Source organism: Arvicola amphibius, chromosome 11 (assembly GCF_903992535.2).
Source record: "Arvicola amphibius chromosome 11, mArvAmp1.2, whole genome shotgun sequence".
Taxonomy (NCBI): Eukaryota; Metazoa; Chordata; class Mammalia; order Rodentia; family Cricetidae; genus Arvicola; species Arvicola amphibius.
The window spans coordinates 32,834,436-32,855,696 of record NC_052057.2 but is presented as its reverse complement, the minus strand read 5'-3'; positions in this window follow the sequence as shown (position 1 = coordinate 32,855,696).

Here is a 21,261-nt window from a genome sequence, read left to right as displayed (position 1 = left end):
GTGCTCATGTGTGTGTGTACATGTATCCATGTACGTATGCTTGTGTGTTTATGTGTATGCATACATGTATTTGAAAAGCCTAACTTGGGTAGCTGTTTAGAAAGACATCTGGCAATATTTAATAAACTTAGTGCCAGCAAAATCCCTGTGCATATATTCATGGGCACATAAATGAATGTTCACTGCAGCATCAACACTGATTTTGGTGAGGAAGCTGTAGTAACAATGTAGCTGTTCATCATCAGGTGAAGGAGCGAGTACATGGTGATGGACACAAAGGGCCCAGTGCTGTGCTGTCAGATTATTTATACGAGAAGTCAGTCAACACACTAGGATGCACACAGGTTATACATTCATAGACAATATTATGCATTCTTCAGCTCTCTCTGAGCGCTAACACAGTTTCATACATCAGCCTCACAGATCTAAGAATAGTCGAGTGTTTACTTTAATTGTGCTTGCTAATAAGCAGGTAGTGGCAAGCACCACAGCTAAATGATAATTTCCTCTTATGGCACATGTTCTTAGGAATCTCATATGATATAGGAGATACCTGTGGTGAACTATACACTGTATAAATAAATATTTAAAATAGTTTCTTTTTGTCCTGGAATTTTTTTTTGCTATTTTAAATATGAATTCCAGCTCTTTTGGTAAGGAAAAATTTATGTTGCTGTAGAGGGTATTACTGAGACTTAAAATTAGACCATGATGTTTATTTTATTGTTGATTAAAAGACTTCTTTCATTTCTATCACTTTATTGTGGAGTTAAAATAAGGAGTGTGATGAGCCTAACAGATGAGAAGTTTCTTCTGCAGGCAGAGAAGGGAAATGAGGAATCCTGGACTAAAGTTGGAAGGAATGTTGGTTTTCTACTCCTGGTTTAGTAGTAAAGAAAGCAAATACTCACTGAAAAGAGAGTATGCCTATAAGGAGTATTTTATGTGAAAGAGAGAACGTAAGAGCCAGAAAATGTGGAAGAAGCATGCAAAATGTTGACTTCTGCACATTGTCTCAGTCAATGCCCTCATGATTTCACGGCAGCTATGGAGGCTTACACTGGGAAGGCACAAAATTGGGCTTCTTCACAGTCAATCAGCATGCAGGGAGGCGCTTGTAGAGTCTATACTGAGCTGTTGGCTACTTCCAGCTTCTGGGACACACGTTACAATTAGTTATACCCCGATGAGTCCTCTGGGTGCCACTGGTCATAGGACAGACCCAGTTGAACTCAGTAAGTTACAAAACACAACATAATGGTACACATAAAGGAAAGAAATCCATGAAGAGTAGGAAGAGATAAATGATTGGATAAAGTCCCAAAGAAGGATGACGGTGATAAAAATAAAATATATCCATGTATGAAGTTTTAAAGAACATTTTTGTTGTTGTTTTTTTGAGACAGGGTTTCTCTGGGTAACAGCCCTGGCTGTCCTGGAACTAGCTCTTATAGGCCATGCTCGCCTCGAATTACAGAGATCTGCTTTCTTCTGCCTCCCAAGTGCTAGGACTAAAGGCATGTGGTACCACTGCTTGGCCTTAAAGGGCAAATTTAATAAAAGTTATAAACAAAAGAAAATATTTTCTCCTTAGGAAGTAACAAATTCAAACTGGGATTCAATCCAAATTGATGCACACCATTTCTCCAAATTGAAGAAGAACTTCTACTTTATTTAATATATTTAATTTTTTTCTTAAACTTGGAGAGTTTTGAGGGCATTTAAACACTCAGAATACTTCTAATTCTTAAGAGGGTACATCAGCTAAAGAATTGCTTCCATCAGACTAGGCCATGGGTATATATGTGGGGCGTATTCTTCATTAGGTCTAGAAGTGAGAAGGACCAGCACACTGTGGGCAGTGTCATCCCTAGGCAGGTGGTCCTGGTTGTATATGAAAGCAGGTTGAGCAAGTCATAAGTAAGCTGGTAAGCAGTAGATCTCCATGGCTTCTGCCTCAGTCCCTGTCTCCAGGTTCCTGCTGTGTCTTTCCTCCATGATGGTGGACTGTAAACCTCTAAGATGACATAAACTTTTGGACAGTTCTAAGCTGCTTTTGGTCAGTGTTTTCTCACAGAAACAGAAGAGTAAACCAGGGCAGCTCACGGTGGGAGCCTCACCATGTAAATGTTGTTGTTGAAATCTGTGGAGAGATAGGGTTGGTAATAAAACACCTCCCTCACTTCTTTCAGCTTACGTTAATCAAATCATATACTCAGTATTTTAATTATGTGATTAATACTACCTTCTTTCCATATCTTTGTGCTAAAATAACCTTACTTTGAAAAACATTTGAAAATTGTTTTATAATTAATAAAAATCCATCATTAATTATTTCAGTGTAGAGCATCCACTTGGAAATAATTTATCTTCAAATTATGGAGAGACCTTCAGTAGTTAGTGATGATTCTGAGACATATGTTGGATGATACTGCCTCACATAAAATTTAACATGTGGTCATGAAAGTATGGAATTTATATATTGAAAAGTCACTTACATAATTTCTTAAGATCTAAAAGTCACTTACTAATTTCTTAAGATCTAAAAGTCACTTACTAAGTTATTTAATATTGTGGAAAGATAATACCATGAAAAATAAGTTATCTCGCTGTCAGAGGCTGATAATGTATAGTGTTCTGTAGAATGTCTTTAGTCATGAAGCCAAAAATATCTTTTACTATGTTCACAAGCTTCCTTTACAAATTAAAATTCTTCAATATTTAGATAAATAAAAAGTTTCTGAGGGTTCTAGAAATTAAATGTCATAGATAATCAAAGATTTACTCAGATCCATTCCCATAGCAGTAGCATCAAATGGCTTGTTAATGTGTTTTTTTGTATTTATCAAGAAAACTCAAATCTTGTCATGGTCTGCTGAACTGACTGACTTTAAATCTCGAAGCCTCGTGGGTTTCCCAGTGGAAGGAAAACGAGTGGATTCAGAACCACATCTCTCTTGAAATCCAGCCCTTATGTCTAATAGTTTTAAAATTAGCAGGGAGCCCCAGGGAGTCATTTTGTGCTGCTTTCAGAGTCAAAGCATGGGAAGTCTTTTGATTTGAGATTTAGAAAACTTACATCTTTGTTTTATCTTAGTAAGAATCAGATACTTTAATTTTATTTTAATATGATAAATATGCAAGGCACAAGAGTGTTTTACACAAGCTTCCTCTTATGGAAGGCAGAGCTCAGAAAAGCAACTTTCTGCATCTGAAGCCAGGCATCCCCCAAGGACTGTCTACTCCCTTGTTCACTATAGGCTTCTGTTGATGTCATTGCTTCGTTACATTAAAGGAGAACATGCAGACTGCCCTCTGCATGCCGAGATGCACATTACAGATCCCAACAACACTAGACTGAAAATTATTCATAATGAAGTCATTGAACACACACAGTGCCCTGGCCATCAATCCGTGAATAACTCAGCATGATTGTCACTTGCATGGCATTGGCATCGTGCTAGGTATAATTGAGTGTTTGGGAAGATGTGTCTAGGCTAAATACAAACACTAAGCTATTGCATTGGCTAGGTATCACACATGACATAGACCTGTCTAGAAGTGTTCAGGAGGATATGCAGATTTGGGGATCAAATGTACAGGGTTCTGAAACTAAATCCTTATGTGAGCTGAGGAATGACAGTGTTGATATAGATGACCTTACTCACTCAAGTGATCCAAACCAGTAAATGAACTGAGCCATTTTTAATGCTCTGATCCCAGAAAAGACATTGCATGCAGACTTGATTTATTTCAGTGTTTTTTTTTTTTTTTAAAAATGAACACAGATAGTATTTTCACTAAACTTAATGGGATACCATGTTACTTGTGTACAGTGAAGTCACTGACCTGAGTTTAATGTTATAAATGATTCGTTTCTTATACATTCATAGCAAAGGCAATTAGTTGCTTTTGTCCATTTCATCAGTGAAGAAAATATGAAAATTTAGGTTAACAAGGCAAGAAGCTGAGAGCAAGTTTGACTCTGATTTCCATTCATACATGGAGTCAGCTACATAGTGACCTCTAACTATTAGGAGTTTGAGATGTGACACTGCATGGGACTTGCTTAGAGCAGAGCCTGCCAGGGAGCAGCCATTGTATGCTGATGCCACTGTAAGCCCAGAATACATCACAGCACATGAATCCTGATCAAAGTCAGCCTGATGCTGCAATCTTTTTACCTTCAAATGATATCTTTAAAGAAAATCTGAGCTTTGTGTCTTTTGATTTATGTAAAACCTAAATGAGACATTTGATTTCAAGGGCCTAAGAAAGAAGAGTAGCTTTTAAATATAAATTCCACACAATTTACTATAACTTTATTTTTTTCCCTCATTTTTTTTATTCAAGATTTCCATCTCCTCCCCTCCTCCTCCCCCTTCCCTCCCCTCCCTTCCACCCATACCCCCACTCCACCCCTCTCCAAAGACAAAGAGCCATCAGGGTTCCCTTCACTATGTTAAGTCCAAGGTCCTCCCAGCATCCCCTAAGACCAGGAAGGTGAGCAACCAAACTGACAAGGCTCACAGTGAGCCCGTCCATGCTGTAGAGTTCATGTTCATTGCCATTGTCCTTGGTTTCTCAGTCCTCCTCCACCGTCAGCCACATTCAGAGAGTCCGGTTTGGTCCCCTGTTCCATCAGTCCCATTCCGACTGGACTTGGTGGTCTCCCGTTAGATCTGTCCCACCGTCTCAATGGGTAAAAGCACTCCTCGTGGTCCTGGCTTCCTTGCTCATGATCTCCCTCCTTTTGCTCCTCATCAGGACCTTGAGAGCTCAGTCTGGTGCTCCTATGTGGGGCTCTGTCATTTTCTCCATCCAATGCCAGGTGAAGGTTCTATGGTGATATGCAAGATATTCATAAGTATGACAATAGGATCTGGACATTTCTGGCACCCTCTCCTCAGCTGCCCAAGGAACTAGCTGGGGGCGTCTTCCTGGACACCTGGGAACCCCTCTAGAGTCAAGTCTCTGCCAACCCTAGAATGGCTCCCTTAACTAAGATATATAATTCCTTTTTCCCATATCAACCCTTCCTATATCCCAACCATCCTATTCCCCCAAGCTCTTCCCATCCTCCACTTCACACTTTTCTCTCCCTATCCCCCCAACCCCCCATCCCACCCCACCCCCATGTTCCTATTTTTTGTCCGGCAATCTTGTCTACTTCCAATATCCAGGAGGATAACTATATGTTTTTCTTTGGGTTCACCTTCTTATATAGCTTCTCTAGGATTTTTTACGAATTATAGGCTCGATGTCCTTTATCTATGGCTAGAAACAAATTATGAGTGAGTACATCCCATGTTCATCTTTTTGGGCCTGGGTTACCTTGCTCAGGATGGTGTTTTCTATTTCCATCCATTTGTATGCAAAATTCAAGATGTCATTGTTTTTTACCGCCGAGTAGTACTCTAATGTGTATATATTCCACACTTTCTTCATCCATTCTTCCACTGAAGGGCATCTAGGTTGTTTCCAGGTTCTGGCTATTACAAATAATGCTGCTATAAACATAGTTGAACAAATGCTTTTGTAATATGATTGGGCATCTCTTGGGTAAATTCCCAATAGTGGGATTGCTGGGTCCTGGGGTAGGTTGATCCCAAATTTCCTGAGAAACCTCCACACTGCTTTCCAAAGCGGTTGCACAAGTTTGCATTCCCACCAGCAATGGATGAGTGTACCCCTTACTCCACATCCTCTCCAGCAAAGGCTATCATTGGTGTTTTTGATTTTAGCCATTCTGACAGGTGTAAGATGGTATCTCAGCATTGTTTTGATTTGCATTTCCCTGATTGCTAAGGAGGTTGAGCATGCCCTTAAGTGTCTTTTGGCCATTTGAACTTCTGTTGAGAATTCTCTGTTCAGTTCAGTGCCCCATTTTTTAATTGGGCTAATTAGCATTTTAAAGTCTAGTCTCTTGAGTTCCTTATATATTTTGGAGATCAGACCTTTGTCTGTTGCGGGGTTGGTGAAGATCTTTTCCCAGTCAGTAGGCTGCCTTTTTGTCTTAGTGACAGTGTCCTTTGCTTTACAGAAGCTTCTCAGCTTCAGGAGGTCCCATTTATTCAATGTTGCCCTTAATGTCTGTGCTGCTGGGGCTATACGTAGGAAGTGGTCTCCTGTGCCCAAATGTTGTAGAGTACTTCCCACTTTCTCCTCTAACAGGTTCAGTGTGTTCAGATTGATATTGAGGTCTTTAATCCATTTGGACTTAAGTTTTGTGCATGGTGATAGACACGGATCTACTTTCATTCTTCTACAGGTTGACATCCAGTTATGCCAGCACCATTTGTTGAAGATGCTTTCTTTATTCCATTGTGTGCTTTTAGCTCCTTTATCAAAGATCAGGTGTTCATAGATTTGTGGGTTAAGATCCGGGTCTTCTATTCGATTCCATTGGTCGACTTCTCTATTTTTATGCCAATACCAAGCTGTTTTCAATACTGTAGCTCTGTAATAGAGTTTGAAGTCAGGGATGGTAATGCCTCCAGAAGTTCCTTTATTGTATAAGATTGTTTTGGCTATCCTGGGCTTCTTGTTCTTCCATATAAAGTTGATTATTGTCCTCTCAAGATCTGTGAAGAATTTTGATGGGATCTTTAAGGGGATTGCATTAAATCTATAGATTGCCTTTGGTAGTATTGCCATTTTTACTATGTTGATCCTCCCAATCCAAGAGCAAGGTAGATCCTTCCATTTTCTGGTGTCCTCTTCAATTTCTTTCTTCAAAGATTTAAAGTTCTTGTCAAATAGGTCTTTCACTTCCTTGGTTAGAGTTTTAGTACTGCTTTATGAAGATATTTTGGATGATGGAATTATCTGTTGTTGAATAAGCTTTACCTGGATGTCGGAAGGCTGGGGTTTCTGCAGCTCACCAGTGAGGCCTAATGCTATCTTAGTGCAACTCAAACTTTGCAAGTCAAAATGTGCTCTCATTCTTCTTTATTTAATATCAACCGTAATTAAATGCTCAAATCATGAATATTAAAAACATCTTTAAAAAGAAATGACTTTTCTAAAATAGAATACCACTTGAATCATACTGATGACCCAAAATAGTCTACCTTTTTTTCCCCCTGTAAGTGGCATTTGATTGATTCTCCCTGAAAAATAAAAACTGCCACACACTGTAGGTGAAGGGCTAGGGACGCCTGAAGAACTGGCTGCTGTGTTGCTGTCTCAAGCGTCTATAGGTAAATGTCTTACTGGTTGGAGAGATCACATCTGTTCCCTACCTCTGCCTCCACAGCACCAGGGCATACACATACTCTGTCAGACACACATGATATTTGTGGCAAATATACTCATTTCACACACACACACACACACACACACACACACACACACACACACACACACACAAGCACTGTCTGAGTTAAGGTTTTCTATTGCCGTGAAGTAAGTAACACCATGACCACTCTTAGTAATGAAACATTTAATTGTGGTGCCTCACTTACAGTTCAGAGGTTCCATCCATCATGGTGGGGAGCATCACCCATGTGTGCAGGCAGGCATGGTGCTGGAGAAATAGCTGAGTATCCTACATCTTGCAGGCAACAGGAAGTCTACAGATTGTCTCATGGAACGAAGCTTGTGAAAGAGACCTCAAAGCCTACTCCCACAGTGGCACACTTCCAACAGAAGGTGTGGCCCAGTTTAAAGGTGTGTTCTCCTGCCTCAAGTCTGGATTAAAGGCATGTGTCACCCAGCTTCCTTCAACAGGACCACACTTCCTCCAGCAAGGCCACACCTCCTAATAGTGCCACTCCCTATGAGTTTATGGGGGGGATACATTCAAATTATTACACACACACACACACACACACACACACACACACACACACACACACACACACACGAAGCTGAGAACCAACCTGCCTTTGGTAAACTGAACCTAGAGTGAATAGTTCATTTCTAAATCAGAGCTCTTGAGAACAGCAAGTAGATGTTACAGTTTCAGTCTGAAAGTTTTAATGCCCATTACACAAGGAGAGAATTTTCATCTGAATTGAAGGGGACAATGGTCACAGCCACAGCTCAGTCAGGAAGATTGTGTCCCCTCTCATTCAGAAATAGTGATGAGTTCGGGTAATTGCCTGGGAGAACGGAACGCGGCCCACACATTGCTTCACCTTGCCAATAATTCATAGATTCACCTCAGCTGGGCACAACACTACAGGCAGGGTTGGACTGGGTACACCACAACACAAACAAATTTGATAAATCATATTTGATATCATGATTTTTAATGTCATTTCTGATAAACCTTTTACTCTTATTTTTTCTATTTAAAAAGTACGTATTTATTCATCTTGCATGCTGAATAAAATTTAAGAGCATTTGTCTGCATATATGAACACACACACTATGCAGAGGTTAGAAAACTGCAATGAATCACCAGAACTGTAGTTACAGATGGTTGTGAGCTTCTCTACAAGGTGTTAGGAATCAAACCCATCTCCTCAGCAAGAGTAGTAAGTGTTCCTAACCACTGAGCATCTCTCCAGCCTCTCTCTGATTTTACTTTAAATGATTGCTACCTTGTATGCAATTTTAAGAAGCAATAATTTCATATAGGAAACAGGCTATTTCTGCACAGTTTTTCAAAGTAAGTTCTTGGAGAACCAAAGTACAATATTTCAATTAAGGTGTTAGTAATAAAAAGCTTTTCAGCTCCTTCTATGGAGCACTGTAAAACGTATCTGTTTGAGTTTGAAGGTGAATGCCCTCAGGGGTATGTGTTTCAATGTTGGTTCCTAGATATTCACAGTTTGTAGATGCTGTAGAACATTTAAGAGGTGAGGCTTAACTATAGGAAGTGTGATGTTTGGGGTGGGACCTCAATTTGTGCAATGCAGTAGTCCTCTCTGCCACGTTAACTCCAGCCTCATCAGAGCTACTTTACAAAGAGGCAGTCTCCTGCTTCTGCCCAGGATGCCCAGCAGCTTACCATCTAGCCTTCTCCACTGCTGTAGACTGCAATTGCTCAAACCATGAACCAAAATAAATCCTTCTTAGTTTCTTGTGTAGAACTTGGTTGTTTTGATGAGAAATGAGCCAGTGTAAACTCTTTTGTTGTTTTCTCATCATAAACAGGGTTTTGAGAATGTCTTTTATATTCAAGATACTAATAATGTGATTTGCAAATATTTCATTCTATTGTGAAGTTAAAAAGTTCATATACATAAGATTTTCAATAAAATTGTGATTTTCAAAGTATATTTTTCTCCTTTTCTGCATTAATCTTTGTGACTCAAGGTTTTTACTGTTTTGCTTTTCTTTCTTTTTGTAAAAAGAAGTTTTAGACTATCTCCCACATTTTAGTTTTTTCAGAAATTTAACAATACATAACAAATAGGTGGATATTTTCCAAGTACTTCTTTCTTGGGTCACTCTATACAGTCAAGAATTTGTCTGTTTTAGCCTATTAATATGGCTTTTTCCATAGTTTGAGTTTCAAGTATTAAGCTAAAAATGGAGCTAATTAATACAAGTTCCTTTACTTTTATGATGCTGTTTAGTAACCATTCATGTAATACAAGTTCCTTTACTTTTATTTCTTAGCAACCATTCATGTAAATGACTGGTGAGATACAGGGCGGAGGTGCTGTGACAGCTTTTATTATTGTCCTGCTTTGTCACTTCTCAGCGGACATTTATTCTGACAATAGTTATGATGGTCGTGGTAATCCAAGTTGGAGAAGTAAGCAATAGAGAATGGCCACTACTTTTTGAAATATACTCCTCCATGTTGAATCTAAGGCCTTGACTAGGCTAGTCAAGTTCTCTGCCACTGAGTTATACCCTTAATTCAAAATCTATTTTAAATAAAAAAACTAATTTGGTAAAATTTAAGAACCTTTTAAAATAATAATGTACTACTAAAATCAAACTTTCTGTTTGAATTTTTCACCCCACTTTGAGTATGTACATTTGGATTCCTATCCCTCCTAGTTTGGGGGGTACTTTGTTTTTTTTTTTTTTTTTTTTTTATGCATCACAGCTGTAGGTTCAGTATGTAGAGCTCCCCGTAAGGTGGTTTGGAGTCTATAAACCCCATACTGCCTTATGATTGTATTTAATGTAAATATAACTTTATACCTGAGTATTAGCAATGCACTGGTGTTTCCCCAAATTTCTTGACTGGTTACTTGAAGTACAATTCTGTTTGGTGCAGATTAAATTATGAATACCAATTCAGTGATGGTTTTCTGATCTTCCTTAATTTCTTGAAAATCTTAATCATTGAATAACCTCCAGGATGGAACAAAGACTACTTTAAGGTAAGAGGTCAATGCCTGTTGCATGAGGTGACAAAGTGGGGACAGATCTAGAATTTGAAATGTTTCTAATTCCTTAGGAAGTCAGGTCATAGACTGATGGAAGTTCATGATTTTACATATTCAAAACTACATTTTCATTTTATGTTCTTTCATGCAATCTATCATCTACTGAATTTGTTGTTCCAAGTACTCTATGATGACTAAAAACCAAAGTTAGAAATAAGAATATAGGAACTGCTCTGTTAATTTAAATGCTGCACTGTTAAGAGTGAAACTTCCACGATTTTTGTCTCTTGTATGTGATAATATCTTTTTTGTGGCATAGCACAAGTTTTTATATCACTAATTTTCTATGGCATGATACTTTGTAAAAACATATCTAAAGAAATAAGAGTGGATTACTATGATATTAATGCATAGAAATTACCTGTAAGTTAACACTGTAGCCCTCTGTACTTCAAGTAACTTTGCATTCCTTTGGGGGCTTTTCTTATTCTACCATGAACCACACATAAATCAATGATTTTTATGTGAACAGACTCTAGGAAAGATACAGGAGCAATATACATGAGTATTATAAAGAACGTTCTAGAAATGACAGTACTTAAGAATAATTCCTGATGACCTATAATTATGGAATAATATCATCCACTATTCTGAAATTCCCTTCATTGTCTATTTGAAAGCTGTCTTGAAGTTCTCTCCTTAAAGCATTGATAATCTGGTACTTTGAGGATGCCAGTGAAAGGCATTGTTCAGGCAGATTTTTTTTTTTTTTTTTGCTGGAAATATTTCACAGAAAGAGAAGCCTTGCCAGGGAGGTTTGATGATGACACATGCCTGAGATCTAAAGAGTTCTGTGCTCCCTGCTCCTTAATGAGTAACAGGGAAGAAAACCGATGAGGAGATTGACAAGAAGAAAAGAGGGGAAGCAATATTGACATTTGAAACTAGAAACAAATTATAATTTTACCTACAGTAATAAATGAACTGCCCTAACATAAGCAGAGAAAGGCAATGATTAGAAGACAATTTCCCAATTCCTTTTTGTTCCTTCTCACATATATTCTATAGAGCCCTGCCATTCAAGTGAGACATATCTGTGTGTTTGGTGTGAAAATATAGTGAAGTTCAGTGATTGCCTGTTCTTCATAACCTGAAAGTTCTCAAATAAGATAAAAAACACTGATGATAGCTTATGCTTGAGAGGATGCAGAGTAAGGGGAAGACTCCTCTGTTGGAGGAATGAGCTGCTTGTTGCTTCCTTGTTGCTCAGCCCCGAAATAATCACACAGAAACTATATTATTTAAATCACTGCTTGGCCCATTAGCTCTAACTTCTTATTGGCTAACTCTTATGTCTTAATTTAACCCATATTCATTAACCTGTGCATTGCCACTAGGTCATGGCTCACCAGCAAATGTCTCCAGGGGCAGCTCCATGGCTTCTCTCTAACTCAGACCTTTTTTTCCCCAGAATTCAGCTTAGTTTTCTATTCCTGTTCTGCTCTTGCCATAGGCTCAAAGCAGTTCTTTATTTATTTATCAATAAAAGCAACACAAAGATAGAAGGACCTCCCACACCATTTCCCCTTTTCTGTTTAAACAAAAAGGAAGGCTTTAACTTTAACATTGTAAAATTGCATATAACAAAACAGGTATCAAACAAGAATTACGGTTAAAATATTTATATCTATTTTATTTTTTACCATAATTAAGGAAAACTATAACTATAACCATTTATTCTTCAACTCTTTCAAAGACTCCAGAAGGATATAATATTACCTAAGTAAACAGGAAGTACATTGTAAGCAACTTCCAAAACTCTAGAATTGACAGAGACATCTCAGTGCTTGTACATTCACCCAAAGTTCTTCTACACAGTTGGGGCATCCATCTTTGTCCTACAGACCCAAAGTGTCTCTGTGGGTTCTGTATGTCCATTTTAACAGTCCAGGCAGGAGAAATTTCTTGCCCAAATGGCTAGCAAACTCCATAACGAGCATCTTTGATGCCCATCTTCCTCTTGAAGTAATTGGTGCTGCCAGGAGCAGATGTGTCTCATTGTCCTAACTTATTAAAACATTGTAAATGCTATATTCTGAAGGTCTATGAAAGATTTGAAGAATGCCTATCTGACAAATATATATTTATACATCTATAAGATATAACTATCATGGCTATAAGTTTGACTGTTATAGATAATTTATTAAGTTATATTTCTTAATTATACATTACATTTTTCAATGAGCTACACAAACACAATACCTTAATCAAGATCAGAAATACATATACATATAACAAAATTGACCTTAAATTTGTATAAATAAACCAAGATCCATACCAATGCAATATATATATCTATCTATATGTATATAGATATATAGATATAGATATATATTATCCCATTTAAATATGAACAAACATTTATGGACAATACTTGTGAATATCTCAGGTTTTACATGGATTTAGTTGGCCACGTTGGGTGCCAATTTGTAGGAGGAATGAGCGACTTGTTGCTTCCCACCTGCTCAGCCCTGAAATAATCACACAGAAACTATATTATTTAAATCACTTCTTGGCCCATTAGCTCTAGCTTCTATTGGCTAACTCTTACATCTTAATTTAACCCATATCCATTAACCTGTGCATCACCACTAGGTCATGGATCACCAGCAAATTTTCAGTACTCTGTCTTTGGGGGTGGATCCATGGCTTCTCTCTGACTCTGCCCTTCTTCCTCCCAGCATTTAGCTTAGTTTTTCTCACCTAGTTCTATTTTGCCCTTGCCATAGGCTCAAAGCAGTTCTTTTTTTTATTAACCAATAAAAAGCAACACATAGACAGAAGGACCTCTCACCCCACTCATCCATTGCTGGTGGGATTGCAGCCTTGTTTAGCCACTTTGGAAATCAGTGTGGCAGCTTTTCATAAAATTGGGAATCAACCTACCTCAAGACACAGCGAAATACTCTTGAGGAAATACCCAGAGAATGCTCAATCATACTACAAGGACATTTGCTCAAATATGTTCATAGCAGTATTACTTGTAATAGCCTGGAAACAACCTAGATGCTCCTCAACTAAAGAATGGATAAAGAAAATGTAGTATATTTTCTCAGTAGAATACTACTCAGTGGTAAAATCAATGACATCTTGAAATTTGCATACAAATGGATGGAACTAGAAAGAAACCATCCTAGGTGAGGTAACCCAGACCCAGAAAGGAAAATGATATGTACTCACTCATAAGTTGATAGTACATGTAAAACAAAGGATAACCAGCCTATATTCCATGACCCCAGAGAAGCTAGGTACAATGAAGAAACCTAAGTTAGACATACATGAATCCCCTGAGAAGGAGAAACAGACAAGATGAAAAAAAATGGGAGCATGGGGTCAGGGGAGAAGGAAGCACAGAATGGGAGGAAGAGAGGAGAAGGGGAGTGGGGCAAAGAACATGAAGGAGTAGGAGAGTTGAGATGGAGGCAGGACAGAAAGGGAGAACAAGAAAAGAGATGTCTTGATCAAAAGAGCCATATTATGGGGCTAATGAGAAACCTAGCCTAGGGAAATTACCAGGAATCCACAAGGATAACCATAAGCAATAGTAGAGATGGTGCCTTAATTGCCCTTTCCTTATAATCAGATTGATGACTATCTTAATTGTCATCATCTCCATCTAGAAACTGATGGATGTAGATGCATAGACCCACTGCAGAGCACTGGGCTAAGTTCCCAAAGTCCAGTCGAAGAGATGGAGGAGCGATAATATGAGCAAAGAGTATAGGTCATTATAGAATTACCCACTGAAACAGAATACCTGAGCTAATTAAGGTTCACTAACTCTGGACTGACAGAGGGGGAACCAGCATAGGACCTAAGTAGGCTCTCCAAATATGGGTGACCATAATATGGCCGTCTGTGGGGCCACTGACAGTGGGAATAGGATTCATTCTGATTGCTTAAAATGACTTTTTGGAGCACAGTCTCTTTGAAGGAATACCTTGATCAACCAAGATATAGAGAGAGGGCCTTGATCCTGCCTCAAAGTGATGTGCAAGACCTTGTTAATTCCTCATATGAAGGCTTCCACTCTTTGAGGAGTGGATGGGGGTGGGGTGGGATAAGGTGATTGAAGTGGGAGGAGGTGAGGGAGTGGGAATTGGGATTGGTGTGTAAAATGAGAAAAGGTTGTTTTTTTTTTAAAAAAAAATTAATTAAAAAGGAAGGGAAAAAGAAAAACAATTCAACAGCTTCAGAAAAATAATAAAGGGATGTTTCCTCCATTAAAGTAGGCAACTGTGTATACAAATTATAGAGAACAAGGTGATCATGAAAACTTCAGAGCCTGTATAATTAAAATATTTGCTATTGATTAAAACCCCTCTATATAGGAAAAGTCTAGGACCTTATGCCTCCTGCTGGCTTGGTTCCTCTCTAAGGCTTAGGGAACCCTGCAGAAGCAGGGGAAAGATATAATATCTTTTATAGAAAGATAAAAGATAGATGAGATGTCTACTGTGAAATGTCATCTTCTGAGTGAGATACAGCAATTGCAGTCATGAACTCACTGCTGTCTGCACTAGGTCTGCATAAGAGTATGCCAGTCAGCAGTCATAAATGAATGGAAATGGACTTAGGGGACTCTGACTTACCTCCCTGATGAACTACTTGCTATGGATAGATTCAGTAAAACCATTGCCTCAGATCTTTACCCACCTATGACCCTAAAAAGCTCCAAAGGACACCTCAAATCTAATGGTCAAACAAATGGCTTTGGTTAAACTAAAGAAGTCACAAAATTAAGCTACATTTCATGAATCTGGGAAAGGAACTAGTTAGGATGAGGGAGGAATGAAATTGTTAGATGAAATTTAAAAGAGGATGGGTTACGGTAGACAGAATATATTGTATACATGAATAAATTGTCATCTGTCAAAATAATTCATCAGCTTTTTAAAAATATATTCCACTATTTTAAAATAGTATTTTTTTTAATTCATGAATCTTTTCTCCATAGTTCAACAAGTGGACAAGGATGACGATATGCCGTACATTTTGAATTCCTCGATACCACTGTGCTACTGATGTTATTTTATGGTGAGTTTCTCCAGATAATGCAGGAAAATGAAATCAGTCTAAGAATCTCTTTGCATCCTTCAGCATGGATAGGAGAAGATTATACAGCAGACTGAAGATGGGCCTGGAAAACACATGATAGCAGTGGTGGTATTTACTGCACCTTTTATTCTTATCAATGTGTTCTGCTGAAATAACACAAACATCTGAGTTCTACAAGGAGAAAACCCTATCTATAAAAATTGAGAGTGTTTTCTTTTTAGCTCACTTTAGCTCCACAGTGAAAGGCTTGGTTTCCAGCTTTAAGCATATGGAAAATATTGTCATTTATCACTAGACTTCAATAATATTCCACAATGGGTTTTCTATTTTATCTTTGTCTACATAAATGGTGCGTACTTCTTTATCAGAAGAGATCATTGTACAAATTATAACTGAAAACTAGTAAAAATTACTTTATAAAATGTAAGTTATTACTCAGAGAAGTGAATCTGGCTGTTGTAGAGCCATTTAAGCTTATAAATACAATTTAAATTGCAAATGGGAACTATCAGAAGGCAACACCTGCACGTTCTCAATCAGGCATCCACTGATATTTAAGCAAATCAATAAATTGTACAAGGACCATGAATTTACACTACCCAATCAAAACAAATAAGCACTATCTTCTTCTTATCATAAAAGCAATAAGAAAGGCTGCCTCTGTGTTCTTCTTTAATTTGTCTTTCATTGGTGTGCCGTAAAGATAACAAAGAGCAGCATTACCAAGGAACATATTGTCTTACTCTGTATGGTTTTCATCACTGCAGCCTAGTGACTATTTTTTTTAATTTGTGAATGGAATTCATCAATTAGAATTAGTCTAAATGCAGTGGGAGGGTAATGGCAATGAGTATGGGGAGTGTGAAGAGCCATGTGGAGTGTGCATTAGCGGTGGTTTTATGTGCTCCTCCCCAGGTTCATGGCTGAGCGGATCTGAGGAGTAAATAACTGATGGTTCTGTCAAAGTTTGGTAAGGAGAAAGTGCTGAAAATACTCAGATTAGAGATGCTCATTTAAAGAAGATGAAATCAACCTCACAACTAACTATTAAAACCTTTCGGATACTACTTTTTAAACAGCTTATGTTGGCCTTTCTCGTTAGGTGCTGCAGCAGTTGACAGAAGGTTGTCTTCCTGCCAGCCTTTAGCGTGCTATAAGACTTTTGGACATTACTGAAAGAGAATATCCCGAGTAGCGTTGTCTCTCTTGTGATAACAATCTAAGGATTCTGTTATCTTTTAAGCTTTTTGATTCTCGTTTCTCTAGTGGATAGGGAGCAGGGAGGAAGGGTCCTAAAGTGTAAGTGCTGATTACAAGAGCCCACAGTTTCACTGTCTAGGTTCAAGCAGATATGATACTTGCGAGAATGCTGACACAGTCTGGTTTAAGGGTGGCCTTATATGCTGGAAAACGAAGGGAGCTCTTCTCATTCAGATCAGATCTTTGTGCCTGTGCTATTGGTGTTCTGTACAGAACTGAACAGAGAGGTCTTCAAAAATGAAACATAAATGGTGGAGAAAATAAGAAATGTTCAAATCTTTAGTTATCAAGGGAATTCAAATAAAAAGCATTTTTGGATTTCATCTTAAACAAGTTAGAATAACCTCTTTGGAAGATCACTAAAACAAATGACAGTCAGTAGTACTGGCAAGAATATGGGGGAAAGGGAGCACTATTCATTGCTGGTGGGAGTACAAGTTTTATAACCACTGTGGAAATCAGTGTGGCAGTTTATAAGAAATCTGGGAATAAATCTACTTCAAGACCCAGCTACACCACTCTTGGGTATATACCCACATAATCCAACATCCTATTAGAGAGGCACTTGCTCAACTATGTTCACTGCTGCTCTATTCATAAGAGCCAGACATTGGAAATAGCTTAGATGTTCACCAACCAATGGATACATAATGGAAATGTAGTACATTCACAACAGAATATTACTCAGCAGCTGCAAGAAAAATTGGAATCATTAAATTCATATGCAAATGAGTGGAACTAGAAAAAAAATTGCATGTGAGTTAACCCAGACCCAAAAAGGCAAATACTGTATTATTTCTATTAAAATGGTTCCTTGATTTTAAGCCCTTTTTGAGTGTTCTACAATCCAAATAACTGCAGAGTATAGAGTAGGTATAGAGTAAATGACTGGGCAGAAATCTCCCAAGGAAGAAGAAATAGAAAATACAGTTATAGAGATATAGGAGTGGGGCTGGGATAAGAGTATTAAGAGCAGAAGAGGAAAAAAAGAGGCTGATTGCAAGAACTGGGGAGAGGACAGCTAACACTAAGAACCATTTTAAGAGTCATATGGAAACCTACTACAGTAGAAGCTTATATATATATATATATACATATATATATATATGTATATATATATGTGTGTGTGTGTGTGTGTGTGTGTGTCCCAGTACAATGCAATGTATATGATAGTGTATAAACACACAGCGTGGCACATATTAGTAGTCATGATGAGCTTCCAAAAAAAAAAAATAGAAATTCAATAATGTACAAATGATACATAGTTTGGGACTCATTTCCTTGAAAAAATAGTCTATGGCTAATTTAGACACATTATAAACTTTTCATTTTTAAAGATTTAGTTTGTTTTTCTTCTGTGTGTGTGTGTGTGTGCCCAATCGCATAGTGCAAGCGTCTGTGTTTGTGTGCATTTGTGAGCATCTGACTGCATTTATGTGTGTTGCTTGGTTGAATGGAGGTGCCCAGGGAGGCTTGGAATCACACTGTAGCTTGAGTTACAGGTGATGGTGAGTCATCCAGTGTGGGTACAGAGAATCAAACTTGGGTCTTCTGCAAGAGCTAATTTATACATCCTATGCACTACAATATTTCTCCAGCCCCTAAAATGTTCATTTTTAAAACAAGATACCTAGTGTGCTGTTAAACCTTAATTTGTTTATACAACAAAGAGAAGCATAAACATCATTTTACAATATATTTGTATATGAATATGATTACTTTCTTATATATATGATTATAGAGAATAATTTAAATAAGACAATGTTTTAACATTTAAAAACTATAAAAAATTCAGTACTTGAAAACAAGGCTAAATACAAGCATAATGACACATAACTTATATTTTTGTTTGTTTTGGTTTGAAAAATATGCTATTAAAATAAATGTATTTTAAATTCATCAAAAAGAAAAAAATAAATTTCAACTAAGTATGGCAATATAATAGAACAAGATTGAATTAATGTCTTACACAGAAGATATTTTCCCTTCAGTAACATGCTGTAGTATAGAAAAGCATTTCATAACTTTTTATGGCTTTCCCTAAATCTGCCCTATTTTCTTGCCCATTTGTGATGTTATGTATTTCATAACCTTCATTCCTCAGAGATATCATATTGAAGGTGTTCTGACTAACTCCTGATTCTGTGTCATGTATACATTCATGAAAGAATCATTTAAAAGTCACTATTATCAATATCTTCTCCAGTTCAGGGTTGAGTGTCAGTTACTGTTGTGTTGGCTAAATCTCTAGCTTCTGTTGAAAAGGATTGGAACTCAAGATGAACCCTAACAGACAAAATCCAAAAGTAATACTTACCATTTAAGCCTTTAAAATTAAATGATCAAGAAAAGATAGGCATGATTAGCATCATAATATATAAAGTAGGGGATATTGAAACTTTTGGTTATTCTGCTGCTTACATAGTTTCAGACTTCCTAATGTCTTTGTATTACAAATAGTGATGATTGTATATTACAACCCACTGAGTCTGTCTAGTGTGGATTGTGTCTTTATTATCATCTTAAGGCTGACGTTTATGAATTGCATAACCAATTAGGGGGCCTGTGAGACCTTGTCTTAAAACAAAATCCAAAATTTAAAACATACTTTTAATGTAAACAAGATTGTTATAAAATGATACATGAGTAAAATTATTTAAAAAATCATGGTGCTCCTAATATTATGCCAGAAATTAAGAAAATGTAGAGGATATATGATGTGGGAGGGTCAGTGTTTAAAAGAATACAGTTTCCGTGTAATTATTTCGAGTTAACCTAGCTGGTGGCCGGGAGCAGGGCGGCAGGAACGCAGCCCGCCGCTCCCATCACTACAGATATAGATGAGCTTCTTGATAATGGTTACTTCTAGAAAACGGTTAGAGAAACTATCACTTTGTGTTTCTTACAGACAAAAAATGCTGGCAGCTGCTAAAATGGAGATGAATTTGCAGGGGCTACAAATGTTTTATTTTGCGTCCTTTTTAAAATACATCATAAAACTCCTCTTTTCCCAAAATGCACGAAAATATCAATTTAATGATTTAATAATATATGAAAGTATTATAAACATGTCAATATTAAATTATACCTGGTTGTAAAACTTCTCTCTTTGAAAAATTAATCTTGCATGCTTGCATATTAGAAATTGTTTGTGATTCAGAAGTTACTGGCAACCTGTATTTCAGTGCTCTTAATACAAATATCTGTAAGGAGTGCCAGAGGTGTTAAGTGGGTATCGTTATCATGAAGTAATTCATGTACCTGCCATAAAGAAGACTCCAAAACTGCTATGGACACACCCTAAAACATTTGCTGTGAAAAATGCTCTTGAATTGTCTACAATTCTCTTTTCAGAGAAACTTATTTACTCCATTTTTCCCCATTGACCCCTAAAATCCTGTACTTTAATTCATACCCTTCTGGAGCAGTCTTTTAACTTCGCTTTCTTTGCTCCCTACAGAAGAGGATAGATAGAATACTATAGCAATAGTCTCATAAGAATACACATGTACAAATTACACACAACACTCTCAGTTCTGCATGCAGACACAACAGAAATGAAAGCTGGTAAAACTCTTGGGATGTCAGTGTGGCAATTTCTCAAGGGAGCCCCACACTGGAGCACCGGACTGAGCTCCCAAGGTCCTGATGAGGAGCAGAAGGAGGGAGAACATGAGAAAGAAAGTCAGGACCATGAGGGGTGCGTTCACCCATGGAGACGGTGAGACAGAACTAACGGGAGATCACCAACTACAGTTGGAGTGGGACTGATGGAACATGAGACCAAACCGGACTCTCTGAATGTGGCCGATGGTGGAGGCTGACTGAGAAGCCAAGGACAATGGCGCTGGGCTCTGATTCTTCTGCATGGACGTGCTCTGTGGGAGCCTTCTCAGCTTAGTGGATCACCTTCCTGGGCCTGGGGGGAGTTGGGAGGACCTTGGTCTTAACATAGAGTAGGGAACCCCAATGGTTCCTTGGCCTAGAGAGGGAGTGGGGTATGGGTGGAGGGGAGGGGAGGGAAGGGAGAGGGGGAGAGGAGGAGATGGAAATTTTTAAATATAAAAAAATAAACCTTAAAAAAAGAAAAAAAGAAATTAGGAAACAACCTTCCTCAAGACCCTGTCATACTTTTGGGTATATACCCAAAGGATGCTCAATTGTGCCACACGGACATGTGCTTAACTATGTTCATAACAGCTTTGTTCATCATAGCCAGAAACTGGAAACAACCTAAATGCCCCTCAGCTGAAGATTGGATAAGGAAAATGTGTACATTTACAGCAGAATAAAATAACGACATCCTGAATTTTGCAGGAAAATGGATGGAGCTAGAAAACATTATTTTGAGTGAGGTAACCCAGACGCAGAAAGACAATTATCACATGTACTCACTTATAGGTGGTTTTTCAACATAAAGCAAAGAAAACCAGCCTACAAACCACAATCCCAGATAACTTATACAACAATGGAGACACTAAAAGAGACTTACGTAGATCTAATCTGCATGGGAAGTAGAAAAAAAAACAAGATCTCCTGACTAAATTGGGAGCATGAGGACCTTGGGGGAGGATTGAAATGGGGA